The sequence below is a fragment of the Schistocerca serialis genome, chromosome 4, assembly GCF_023864345.2.
Source record: "Schistocerca serialis cubense isolate TAMUIC-IGC-003099 chromosome 4, iqSchSeri2.2, whole genome shotgun sequence".
Taxonomy (NCBI): Eukaryota; Metazoa; Arthropoda; class Insecta; order Orthoptera; family Acrididae; genus Schistocerca; species Schistocerca serialis.
Genome location: NC_064641.1, coordinates 831,820,989 through 831,833,993, shown reverse-complemented (window position 1 = coordinate 831,833,993; position 13,005 = coordinate 831,820,989).

Sequence of the window (13,005 nt, the reverse complement as noted above, 5' to 3'; positions counted from 1 at the left end):
GTGCTCGATGGGGATTAGGTCTGGAGAACAGACAGGCCACTTCATTCACCTGATATCTTCTGTTTCAACGTACTCCTCCACGATGGCAACTCGGTGGAGCCGTGCGTTATCATCCATCAGGAGTAAGGTCGGACCCACTGCACCCCTGAAAAGGCGGACGTACTGATGCAAAATGACGTCCAGATACACCTGACCTGTTACAGTTCCTCTGTCAAAGACATGCAGGGATGTACGTGCACCAATCACAATCTCACCGCACACCATGAAACTACGACCTCCATACAGGTCCTTTTCAAGGACATTAAGGGGTTGGTATCTGGTTCCTGGTTCAAGCCAGATGAAAACCTGGCGAGGATCACTGTTCAGACTATACCTGGACTCGTCCGTCAACATAGCCTGGGACCTCGGTTCCAATGAACATGAACTGTGTTCTTGACACCAGGCTTTACGGGCTCTCCTGTGACCAGGGGTCGGTGGAATGCACCTTGTAGGTCTCTGGGCTTATAAACCATGTCTGTTCAGTCGTCTGTAGACTGTGTGTCAGGAGACAACTGTTCCAGTGGCTGCGGTAATGTCCCGGACAAGGCTACCTGCAGTACTCCGTGGCCGTCTGCGGGCACTGATGATGAGATATCGGTCTTCTTGTGGTGTTGTACACTGTGGACGTCTCGTACTGTAGCACCTGGACACGTTTCCTGTCTGCTGGAATCGTTGCCATAGTCTTGAGATCACACTTCGTGGCACACGGAGCGCCCATGCTACGACCTCCTGTTTTTGACAAGCCTCTAGTCGCCCTAGTATTCTACCCCTCATAATGACATCAATATGTGTTCTTTGAGCCATTTTCTACACACAGTCACCATTACCACGACTGAAAACGTCTGCACACTTACTCGCTGCACCGTACTCTGACATGCACCAACACACCTTTGCGTATGTGGACTGCTGCCAGCGCCACCGTGAGACGACCGCAGGTCAAATGCATCGCATAGTCATACCCCGAGGTGATTTAAACTCGCAAACCGCCTACCAGAGCGTTGTTTCATCATCTATCAGCATTATCCTTAAAATATGAGCATGAGTGTATAATTAATTTCTGTACCACGTTTCATTGACATATTACTATCGGAGAAACTTGTATCTAGAACAAAAAATATATTTTCGGGATGATACATATAAAGTTTTTGATACGATCTAACCAACCCCGTACACTCAAAGTTAAAACTTGCCAGGTCCATAACAGCCGTCATCGTTGCAGGTTTGTGAATCCTCCAGCTTATGTCTGGAGGCCCTCTTTTGAATCCTGACCTCTTTTGTCATTTGTAGGGTACTTTTCTCAGCCACCCGCAGCTTCAGCTAGTCAACTGGAGGAGATTGGTGTTTAACGTCCCGTCGACAACGAGGTCATTGCAGGTGGAACACAAGCTGGGATTGGGGAAGGTTGGGAAGGAAATCGGCGTGCCCTTTCAAAGGATCCATCCCGTCACGTGCCTGAAGCGATTTAGGGAAATCACGGAAAACCTAAATCAGGATTACTGGACGCGGGTTTGAACCGTCGTCCTCCCGAATGCGAGTCCAGTGTGCTAACGACTGATCCACCTCGCTCGGTAGCAGGTCAACTGACAGGCGCGCATTCTTCATCTTCGCGCCTGATTCTATGCTGATATCACTGAAAAGTTTCAGCCTGCTGACTGACCCATCGTTGAAACATAACACTGCACCAATGGCACAAGTTTTTAGGGTTTTGAGGCCCACAAATGCGATTTTAGGCGAACATTCACACACAGAGTTATTGAAACTTTGGTTGGAATTTTGATTCCTCCCATGGTTGCATTTAGCAAGTACGTTTTGCAGTCCTGTGAAAGTAAGTGGTCCACACACTTTTCTCATTTCTTCTAAATTATTAGTATTTCTCCGTATTATTCTACCTATCTTTACGATCTATACGGATAAAATATAACTATAAACACAATAAGAGTACTGCCAGAGTTGTCAGTATTACATAGGTGACGTTACAAAATACGCTTTGACTACTATAGGGACAGCCAGGGTGGCCGAGCGGTTCTAGGCGCTACAGTCTGGAGCTGCGACACCGCTACCGTCGCAGGTTCGAATCCTGCCTCGGGCATGGATGTATGTGATGTCCTTAGGTTAGTTAGGTTTAAGTAGTTCTAAGTTCTAGGGGACTGATGACCACAGATGTTAAGTCCCATAGTGCTCAGAGCCAATTTTTGAGATGGAGCCTCATTGAAAGTAACATCGAAATCTTAAATTTCATCTGTTTTAACACTTTTATGGACATACGATTGTAATAATACTTTGTTCTGGGAATTATTTTATGCAGATTTTTAATACGTGATAACACGAGAGAATTTTGTGTCATATATGATAGAGAACTGGTTTTGATGATGCTTGTATAAATATTAATATATAAAATATGCGCCTTTTCTGCATTTTTTTCGACTAAATTATAGCACATTCGTTACACCTTTTTAACCAAAATTTTCCACCCAAAATTCCTATGTCAGTCCTGTGCTACCAACATTACGTGTTCCGTTAAGTGCTGCAAATTCAGGCAAACCGCAAGCAGCAAACGCGAAACCTTTGTAACGCGCAACAGTTTGTGCTACAGTTATCTGAAGAGCGATCACAGCGCTTCTGATTGCACATCGATTAGCTGTCTTGGTCGTGGGAAACGACACCATATGTTGCTATACGAAGAATTACAAAATTGGAAAGGGAAGGATTGTCCGACTGACACGCAACACAAATACAATGCAAAAAATCAGTCAAGGACATCGAGTCGCAGTTCACTAAAGGTCAGACTAGGCCGACGAGTGGTCCTAGCGATTACGTGAATAAAGAGATAATAGTGGTAAATGGCAGACTTTTCGTGCTCTATTAGATTCTGGTTCGCAGTCATGATTCATTTTCGAAGAATATGCACAACGCCTCAGACTTAAAAGGATGCAAAGCAGAGTGCCAATTCAAGAAATACACTCATGCTCATAAATTAAGGATAATTGCAGAATGTGGTGCCACACAACGTTGCACTACACAAAACTGGCGGTAATAGCATAGGCAATAAGGAACACACACGACACAGATCTGTAAGTCCACGGTATTGGTGATAATTTGAGAAAACCGTCCCTAAACACATGTGCTACAAAACGCCACTGTTTCCTGCCCATGTACCCCGACATCGATATGGGATATGACCACCTTGCACATGTACACAGGCCGCACAACTGGTTGGCATACTCTGCATCAGGTGGTCGAGCAGCTGCTGGGGTATAGCCTCCCATTCTTGCACCAGTGCCTGTCGGAGCTCCTGAAGTATCCTAAGGGTTTGAAGACGTGCAGCGATATGTCGACCGAGAATATCCCAGACGTGCTCGATGGGGATTAGGTCTGGAGAACAGGCAGGCCACTCCATTCGCCTGATGTATTCTGTTTCAAGGTACTGCTCAACGATGGCAGCTCAGTGGGGCCGTGCGTTATCATCCATCAGGGGGAAGGTGGGACCCAGTGCACCCCTGAAAAGGCGGACATGCTGGTGCAAAATGACTTCCCAATACACCTGATCTGTTACAGTTTCTCAAAGACATGCAGAAGTGTACGTGCACCAATCATAATCCCACCCCACACCATCAAAGCACAACCTCCATTCAGGTCCCTTTCAAGGACATTAAGGGGTTGGTATCTGTTTCCTGGTTCACTCCACATGAAATCCCGGCGAGAATCACTGTGCAGACTATACCTGGACTCGTCCGTGAACGTAACCTGGGACCACTGTTCCAATGACCATGTACTGTGTTCTTGACACCAGGCTTTACGGGCTCTCCTGTGACCAGGAGTCAGCTGAATGCACCTTGCAGGTCTCCGGGCGAATAAACCATATCTGTTCGTTCGTCTGTAGATTGTGTGTCTGGAGACAACTGTTCCTCCGTGGCCGTCTGTGGGCACTGATGGTGAGATATCGGTCTTCTTGTGGTGTTGTACACAGTGGACGTCCCGTACTGTAGCGCATGGACATGTTTCCAGTCTGCTGGAATCGTTGGCGTAATCTTGAGGTCACACTTTGTGGCACACGGAGGGGCCGTGGTACGACCTGCTGTGTTTGAGCAGCCTGCAGTCGCCCTAGTATTCTACCCCTCATAACGTCATCAATATGTGTTGTTTGAGCCATTTTCTACACACAGTCACCATTAGCACGTCCTAAAACGTCTGCACACTTACTCACTGCACCGTACTCTGACATGCACCAACACACCTTTGCGTATGTGGACTGCTGCCAGCGCCACCGTGCGACGACCGCAGGTCAAATGCACCGCATAGTCATACCCCGAGGTGATTTAAGCCCACAAACCGCCCGCCAGAGCGTTGTTTCACCATGTATCAGCATTATCCTTAATTTATGAGCATGAGTGTAGTTGCAGCCCTGTCAGAAACGAAGTTTCTGTGCAAGTGAGTTCTTGCATAAGCAGTTTCATGTTGTCAGTCGAATGTTTAGTTTTGTCAAAGGTAACTGACGCCTTTCCAGAACAAACTATAGACCCTGGTACGTGTGTATGTGTTTTGTAAGGAAACGCTGCTGCTTGTACAGAATACGGCAGACGATTTCCTAACCGAATAACGGCAAATTCGAGAGCGTTTCCTTGTGTTTCACTAAGCTGCGCGACACTGGTACAGTGCCGACCTGTCACATCCCATCTGAACGAGCAGATGAACAGAATGTGGATGAAGTAGTGCACCTTACGCAGTTGGTGGAACGTAGTCAGCGCCGGCTGCTGTGGCCAAGCGGTTCTAGGCGCTTCAGTCCGGAGCCGCGCTGCTGCTACGGTCGCAGGTTTGAATCCTGCCTCGCGCATGGATGTGTGTGATCTCCTTAGGTTAGTTAGGTTTAAGTAGTTCTAAGTCTAGGGGACTGATGACCTCAGATGTTAAGTCCCATAGTGCTTAGAGCCATTTAGTCCTTCAACAAGCATACGCAGAATTTCTGCATGTTTCGGCGTTCCACATACAAGTATGTAGCGGATATTACGAATGCACAGCCGCTATCCATACCGTTTACAGACGATTAAACACCCTCGAGAAGAAAGTTAATACCGAAATTCGATGGTTCGAATTCTGTCGGTGGTTTACTGGAAATCGCCGAGTGATCTCTCACACCGGTGGTCAGAAGAAAAGCCACATTCCTTTGTGGAGGCGTATTTTCAAGAACGGTTTTCTGTAAATGTGCGGTGTGGTACGACAGACAATCAGGTGATTGGGCCTCTTGTGTTGCCGCATCGTCTTACAGGGTCCTGTTATCTATACTTTCTTGAGAATGAGCTTCCAGCACAGTGCAAGAGGTATTCTTTTTCTTGCAGCATTACGAGACTCCTACATATTCTAGCCTCGCGTGACGCATCATCTCTGGACCCTATCTCTTTATATTTGTGCCTGTGGGAGTGCTTGAAAGTCTACAAAGGAAAAGTAAACACAATAGACAAATAGATCGTTCACATTATAGACAGTGTTTCCGCCAGAAAGTAATTTCAGAAGTATATTTAAGTTGCAAGTTGAATTTATGAAAATAATCTTTGAACCAAGTCATTTTCCAATGCTTAGCAACTCGGTGAGAATGTGTTTAGGTTACATTCTGCCACCTGTACATCTGTAACCAACGAGAATTAGACACGTATTCCAACTAGTCTACACAAGTACATGCTAATATATTTGCTATTCCTCCTGTAATAGCCTGTATAAAGTACTGAAAGATATTTTTATGATCCGAGAGGGGGCAATCTTACTCTCCTCTAACGAGAGTCAGACCTCACCTGTGAATTATTATGACTCAAGAGAGACCAACAGTTCTAGCAGTGCTCTGCATCGACAAAGATTTCAACGAGTGTGTCAGTGACGAATTGTTTGCATTGAGGAGAGGAGGATGGATTGTTCCTACCAGGATTTAGCGTAGGGTAAACGTATTTCCGTGTAGGATTTTGTACTCTACTCTTTAGGATTTTATTCATAACATAACTGTCCATCTTCCAGCAACTAACACGAAGGAAAATACCCTCCACGAACCCGTACTGATACAAAGTATATTCAGGTTAACGTGGAGACATCTAATATTTCTTAAAAGGTCCAAACTGTCTAAAAACAGATTTCGACAAGTCCTACTTCGCAAACTGGTGAATTTTTTTGTTACTTAAATGTAAGTATTATAATTTTCTTGTGGTAAAGTGCCAGACTACAAATCCAAAGCTCACGGCTTCGATCCCTGGTCACACCAACAATTTTTATCAGTCACTTATCACTTCTTTCACTTCCGGTAATGTCTGCTGACGTGAAAAACGCGAGTTGCACCGTGTTTCGGAGTGGACGTAGATCACCCCTGCGGTTGTCTAGGTATGTCACTTCAAAGGTCAGAGAAAGACAAGAGTACATGACCTTCAATAGGACCATTTCTAGTAGAGGACTGCGATATTTAAATGTTGACAACTTTACTTTAGGAGATGAAGAACCAATTACTTTTTTTAAATGCAACAATATAGTCTTTCAAAGGGCATTCTAGAGCTCCTGAAATTGTGATATAACCCATGCTAATGTTTGAAGTGAAGCTTTTTGTAAAAGGAGGCTTATAATAACGTGAAGATCCAGCCGACTGGAACACCACAGTTCTACCTCCATTATCAGATAAATACAGTGAAAACAGTCGGGCAAAAAAGTGAGTCAATAGCCTCACCTTCACACCTACAAAATACCTATGCATAGCTATACCCCTTCTTACTACTGTTGCGTAATTGTAGAATTACACTCCTGGAAATGGAAAAAAGAACACATTGACACCGGTGTGTCAGACCCACCATACTTGCTCCGGACACTGCGAGAGGGCTGTACAAGCAATGATCACACGCACGGCACAGCGGACACACCAGGAACCGCGGTGTTGGCCGTCGAATGGCGCTAGCTGCGCAGCATTTGTGCACCGCCGCCGTCAGTGTCAGCCAGTTTGCCGTGGCATACGGAGCTCCATCGCAGTCTTTAACACTGGTAGCATGCCGCGACAGCGTGGACGTGAACCGTATGTGCAGTTGACGGACTTTGAGCGAGGGCGTATAGTGGGCATGCGGGAGGCCGGGTGGACGTACCGCCGAATTGCTCAACACGTGGGGCGTGAGGTCTCCACAGTACATCGATGTTGTCGCCAGTGGTCGGCGGAAGGTGCACGTGCCCGTCGACCTGGGACCGGACCGCAGCGACGCACGGATGCACGCCAAGACCGTAGGATCCTACGCAGTGCCGTAGGGGACCGCACCGCCACTTCCCAGCAAATTAGGGCCACTGTTGCTCCTGGGGTATCGACGAGGACCATTCGCAACCGTCTCCATGAAGCTGGGCTACGGTCCCGCACACCGTTAGGCCGTCTTCCGCTCACGCCCCAACATCGTGCAGCCCGCCTCCAGTGGTGTCGCGGCAGGCGTGAATGGAGGGACGAATGGAGACGTGTCGTCTTCAGCGATGAGAGTCGCTTCTGCCTTGGTGCCAATGATGGTCGTATGCGTGTTTGGCGCCGTGCAGGTGAGCGCCACAATCAGGACTGCATACGACCGAGGCACACAGGGCCAACACCCGGCATCATGGTGTGGGGAGCGATCTCCTACACTGGCCGTACACCACTGGTGATCGTCGAGGGGACACTGAATAGTGCACGGTACATCCAAACCGTCATCGAACCCATCGTTCTACCATTCCTAGACCGGCAAGGGAACTTGATGTTCCAACAGGACAATGCACGTCCGCATGTATCCCGTGCCACCCAACGTGCTCTAGAAGGTGTAAGTCAACTACCCTGGCCAGCAAGATCTCCGGATCTGTCCCCCATTGAGCATGTTTGGGACTGGATGAAGCGTCGTCTCACGCGGTCTGCACGTCCAGCACGAACGCTGGTCCAACTGAGGCGCCAGGTGGAAATGGCATGGCAAGCCGTTCCACAGGACTACATCCAGCATCTCTACGATCGTCTCCATGGGAGAATAGCAGCCTGCATTGCTGCGAAAGGTGGATATACACTGTACTAGTGCCGACATTGTGCATGCTCTGTTGCCTGTGTCTATGTGCCTGTGGTTCTGTCAGTGTGATCATGTGATGTATCTGACCCCAGGAATGTGTCAATAAAGTTTCCCCTTCCTGGGACAATGAATTCACGGTGTTCTTATTTCAATTTCCAGGAGTGTATTTAAAGTATTTTGCTCTCATGTATGATGCCTGTTCTGTACGAACCGCTAGAGTTTTTGCAAGTAACGGCCTCGTGAAATCCAACTGCGTCTATTCGTTGACGAGATCCAGAAGGCTGGTCGTAATGATCCTTGACTTCCACAAACCCTTTAGTACAGTTACGCAACGTCATCCAGCGAATAAAATACTTGCACAAGGAATATCAAAGCATATATGCAGATAGACTGAGTAGTTCCTAGCTTCGTCAGAAACGAAAGTATAGTTTGTTCATAACGTCCAGAACAAATTCTCAGTGAGATGTGGGGAGTGGAGGAAGCAAGCCCCACCCGCCAGCTTCCAGCACATGGGAAGCCAAGACGGGAACAAAACGCTCTTTCGTTAACGCGGTGTTGGCACTACAACCGTGCTTACTGGTTTAGTACGGCACGGCAACTGCTTCATAATAACTACGGTACATTCTGGTACTGTATAGTTAGAGCGCCAATGTTGGTAGTGGCCAGATACAATACACTCGTGGGCCAAAGTTGACCAACTTCTATCGCTATCGGCTTCGGCCGATACAGAAGGCAGCCTTCATTGAGGACCTTGTGAACAAATAGTAGTGCACTCTGTAGCTGAAAGAAATGGGACTGGACCAGAACTTCACGATACTGAGCGATGTGGTGTAGAGGAAAATGCAGAATTAATCTGACGTGTAATCGGCCAAAGAACTGTTAGAGGAGAGCAGGGTGATTACATTCTAAACAGGAAGTGGACAAGTCAGTCTTTTTCTCGTTAACGACGTGATCAGTTCGGATGTGAACCATAGTTTCGTGGCGAAAACTGAAAAGAATTGAAACTGCATTTCAACTTGATCATACTTCGCATGACGAAAGGAATCGAAGATGAAGATAGCCATAATAGAAACGATCATGGATAAGACCATGACTACTAAGAAGAGATACTAGGAGAGGAACTAGTACTCAAAGGTGACTGGAAACGGAACATCTCAGAGGATACAGATATTTTCTGACGGTGGAATTACAGCAGTTCGATTCTTTACTTGACGCTATAACTCCTAAAGTTTGAAAAATAAAAGCGGTTTATTAAACAGTCTACTTGAAATAATATTGTATGTAAGAAATAATGTAACTTACATTATCTTACGTTTTCCTCTTCTCCCCGATGTTTATTAAACATTTATTTATTGTTTTTTTTTAATCTGACCAGATTAGGGCCTAAAGGCTATCTCTTACATCGGTCCAGGAATAACACAAACAAATACATAAACATATACATACAATAACACGCATATACAACAATAATAATAATTGCCATTAGCAATAATAATAATAATAATAATGTAAACCTTTTCTCGCGTATAAATGGTCCCATAAAATTCCGGGCGATCTGCCGGACGTCAGCAACTTGCTGCCATTAATTTCAGCACTTGCGCATGAGCAGTGACTAACAACTGGTACGCCATGCATGCGGCAGCGCGGTTTAAACGGTAGAGTTCAGCGTATTGCCTCCAGTACACCGGAAGATGGCCAGAAGACTGCACCGAAATACCGCGGCAGCAAGTTGCTGACATCGCGGCTCGCCCGAAATTATGGAACAACAACAAAGTAATAATAATTAGTGCCATATCTGCACCTACTGTCCGACTTGAGTGCAACTGCACACACTTTCGTGTCCCAGCCTCACGCGAAGCCCACTTCCTGCGCACACCCTTGACACGAGAATGAGATTTTCACTCTGCAGCGGAGTGTGCGCTGATAAGAAACTTCCTGGCAGATTAAAACTGTATGCCGGACCAAGGCTCGAACTCGGGACCTTTGCCTTTCGCGGGCAAGTGCTCTACCGTCTGAGCTACCCAAGCACGACTCACGCCCCGTCCTCACAGCTTTACTTCCGCCAGTACCTCGTCTCCTACTTTTCAAACTTCACAGAAGCTCTCCTGCGAACCTTGCAGAACTAGCACTCCTGGAAGAAAGGATATTGCGGAGACATGGCTTAGCCACAGCCTGAGGGATGTTTCCAGAATGAGATTTTCACTCTGCAGCGGAGTGTACGCTGATATGAAACTTCCTGGCAGATTAAAACTGTGTGTCGGACCGAGACTCGAACTCGAGACCTTTGCCTTTCGCGGGCAGGTGCTCTTTCCCGCAAAAGACAAAGATCCGGAGTTCGAGTCTCGGTCCGGCACACAGTTTTAATCTGCCAGGAAGTTTCACCAATGACACTGTTGCTCGTTTAGCACCACCCAGGAGTCACGTGTAGGGTAATTTAGGTTATACCTACGGACTTGAGCAACGAGCTCTACTGAGGGAGGCCAAGAAAATCTCTGCATCACCGTCTCTACCTCTGCAACAGGAATTCAGTCATCTGCCACAGAAACAATTGCGATCAAGTAGACCAGCAGGTGTTACTGCAGGACAGCTAATCTCGGATGGTTTTGATCTAAATGAAAGCTGGAAGCATGAATGGCCAACAAAAACATTGGGAACAAGAGTCCATCACCTTGATCCCACAAAGAAGCCTAAAGGTTTTGACCTACCGGGGAATCTCTGGTGCCGCTTCAACAGGTTAAGGATTGGACATGGTTGTCGAAGCTACTTCAGGTACAACTGGGGCTGCATCAGTTCACCAATGTGTGAATGTAATCAAGAAGAGCAGACAATTGAACATCTAGACCAACGCTGTCCACTTCATTCATACCCTGGAATTGCCAACGAGTTATTCACTCTCACACCCAGCTTAATAAATTGATTGAAGAACACGGACTTTAAGGTTTAATCTTGTCTTATACCATGTACTACTGTCCATTAAAATTGCTACACCACGAAGATGTTCTACAGACGCGAAATTTAACCGACAGGAAGAAGATGCTGTGATATGCAAATGATTAGCTTTTTAGAGCATTCACACAAGGTTGGCACCGGTGGCGACACCTAGAACGTGCTGACATGAGGAAAGTTTCCAACAGATTTCTCATACACATACAGCAGTTGACCGGTGTTGCCTGGTGAAACGTTGTTGTGATGCCTCGTGTAAGGAGGAGAAATGCGTACCATCACGTTTCCGACTTTGATAAAAGTCGGATTGTAGCCTATCCCGATTGCGATTTATCGTATCGCAACATTGCTGCTCGCGTTCATCGAGATCCAATGACTGTTAGCAGACTATGGAATCGGTGGGTTCAGGAGGGTAATACGGAACGCCGTGCTGGATCCCAACGGCCTCGTATCACTAGCAGTCGAGATGACAGGCATCTTATCCGCATGGCTGTAACAGATCATGGAGCCACGTCTCGATCCATGAGTCAACAGATGGGGACATTTGCAAGACAACAACCGTCTGCACGAACAGTTCGATGACGTTTGCAGCAGCATGGACTATCAGCTCGGAAACCGTCGCTGCGGTTACCCTTGACGTTGCATCATGGACAGGAGCGCCTGCGATGGTGTACTCAACGACGAACCTAGGTGCAGGAATGGAAAACGTCACTTTTTCGGATGAATCCAGGTTCTGTTTACAGCATCGTGATGGTCGCATCCGTGTTTGGAACATCGCAGTGAACGCACATTGGAAGCGTGTAGTCGTCATCGCCATACTGGCTATCACCCAGCTTGATGGTATGGGGTGCCATTGGTTACACTTCTCGCTCACCTCTTGTTGGCATTGACCGCACTTTGAACAGTAGACGTTACATTTCAGATGTGTTGCGACCCGTGGCTCTACCCCTCATTCGATCCCTGCGAAACCCTACATTTCAGCAGGATAATGCAAGACCGTCTGTTGCAGGTCCTGTAAGGGCCTTTCTCGATACAGAAAATGTTCGACTGCTGCCCTGGCCAGCACATTCTTCAGATCTCTCACCAATGGAAAACGTCTGGTCAATGGTGGGCGAGCAACTGGCTCGTTACAGTACGCCAGCCACTACTCTTGATGAACTGTGGTATCGTGTGAAGCTGCATGGGCAGCTGTACCTGTACACGCCATCCAAGCTCTGTTTGACTCAATGCCCATGCGTATCAAGGCCGTTATTACGGCCAGAGCTGGTTGTTCTGGGTGCTCATTTCTCAGGATCTGTGCACCGAAATTGCGTGAAAATGTAATCACATGTCAGTTCTAGTATAATATATTTGTCAAATGAATACCCGTTTATCATCTGTATTTCTTCTTGGTGTAGCAATTTTAATGGTCATTAGTGTATGTCTATTGTATAAAATCACCATACGATTAAATAAAAGTTACCCCATAGCAAACTAGTACAACAACAATCAGAACAACGTGGCTCGTTATCGCTGGTAACTCAGGACGACAGCATAGGATGCGCTACTCCCGTCGACAGGTTTAGTCCCAATCATCAACAGGAGGTGCAGACAGTGCGGGACTACTGCTGCACAGTCTACACGCCCGTCATTCTTGACGTTTTCTGTCTTGTCGGAGACAGGCTGCAATATGTCCCATCCACCTACAGGCTGCCGCCCTCCTCCTGCCGCCAATGCTGCTTCTGCTGCATCTGCACATTGCAACCATGGAAGCACTGCAACAGACTCCAGTTCGCCAAGAGGCTCCAGCTCAGATCTAAAGCGCAGTCCCTTTGTAGTCAGACGTCCTCATTCTCTGAAGTCGTCGGTCTGCGAGGTCCTTGGTCTCCAGTGTCATGGGTCTCTGGTATCAAAAAGCTTCCAGGGGACGGGATCTGCTGGCCTGTGGTGGTTTCATACTCAATGGAGACCTCTTTCCATCGACCCCTGGCCCCTCTGGTCTTCTCAGTTTTTACAGGAGGTT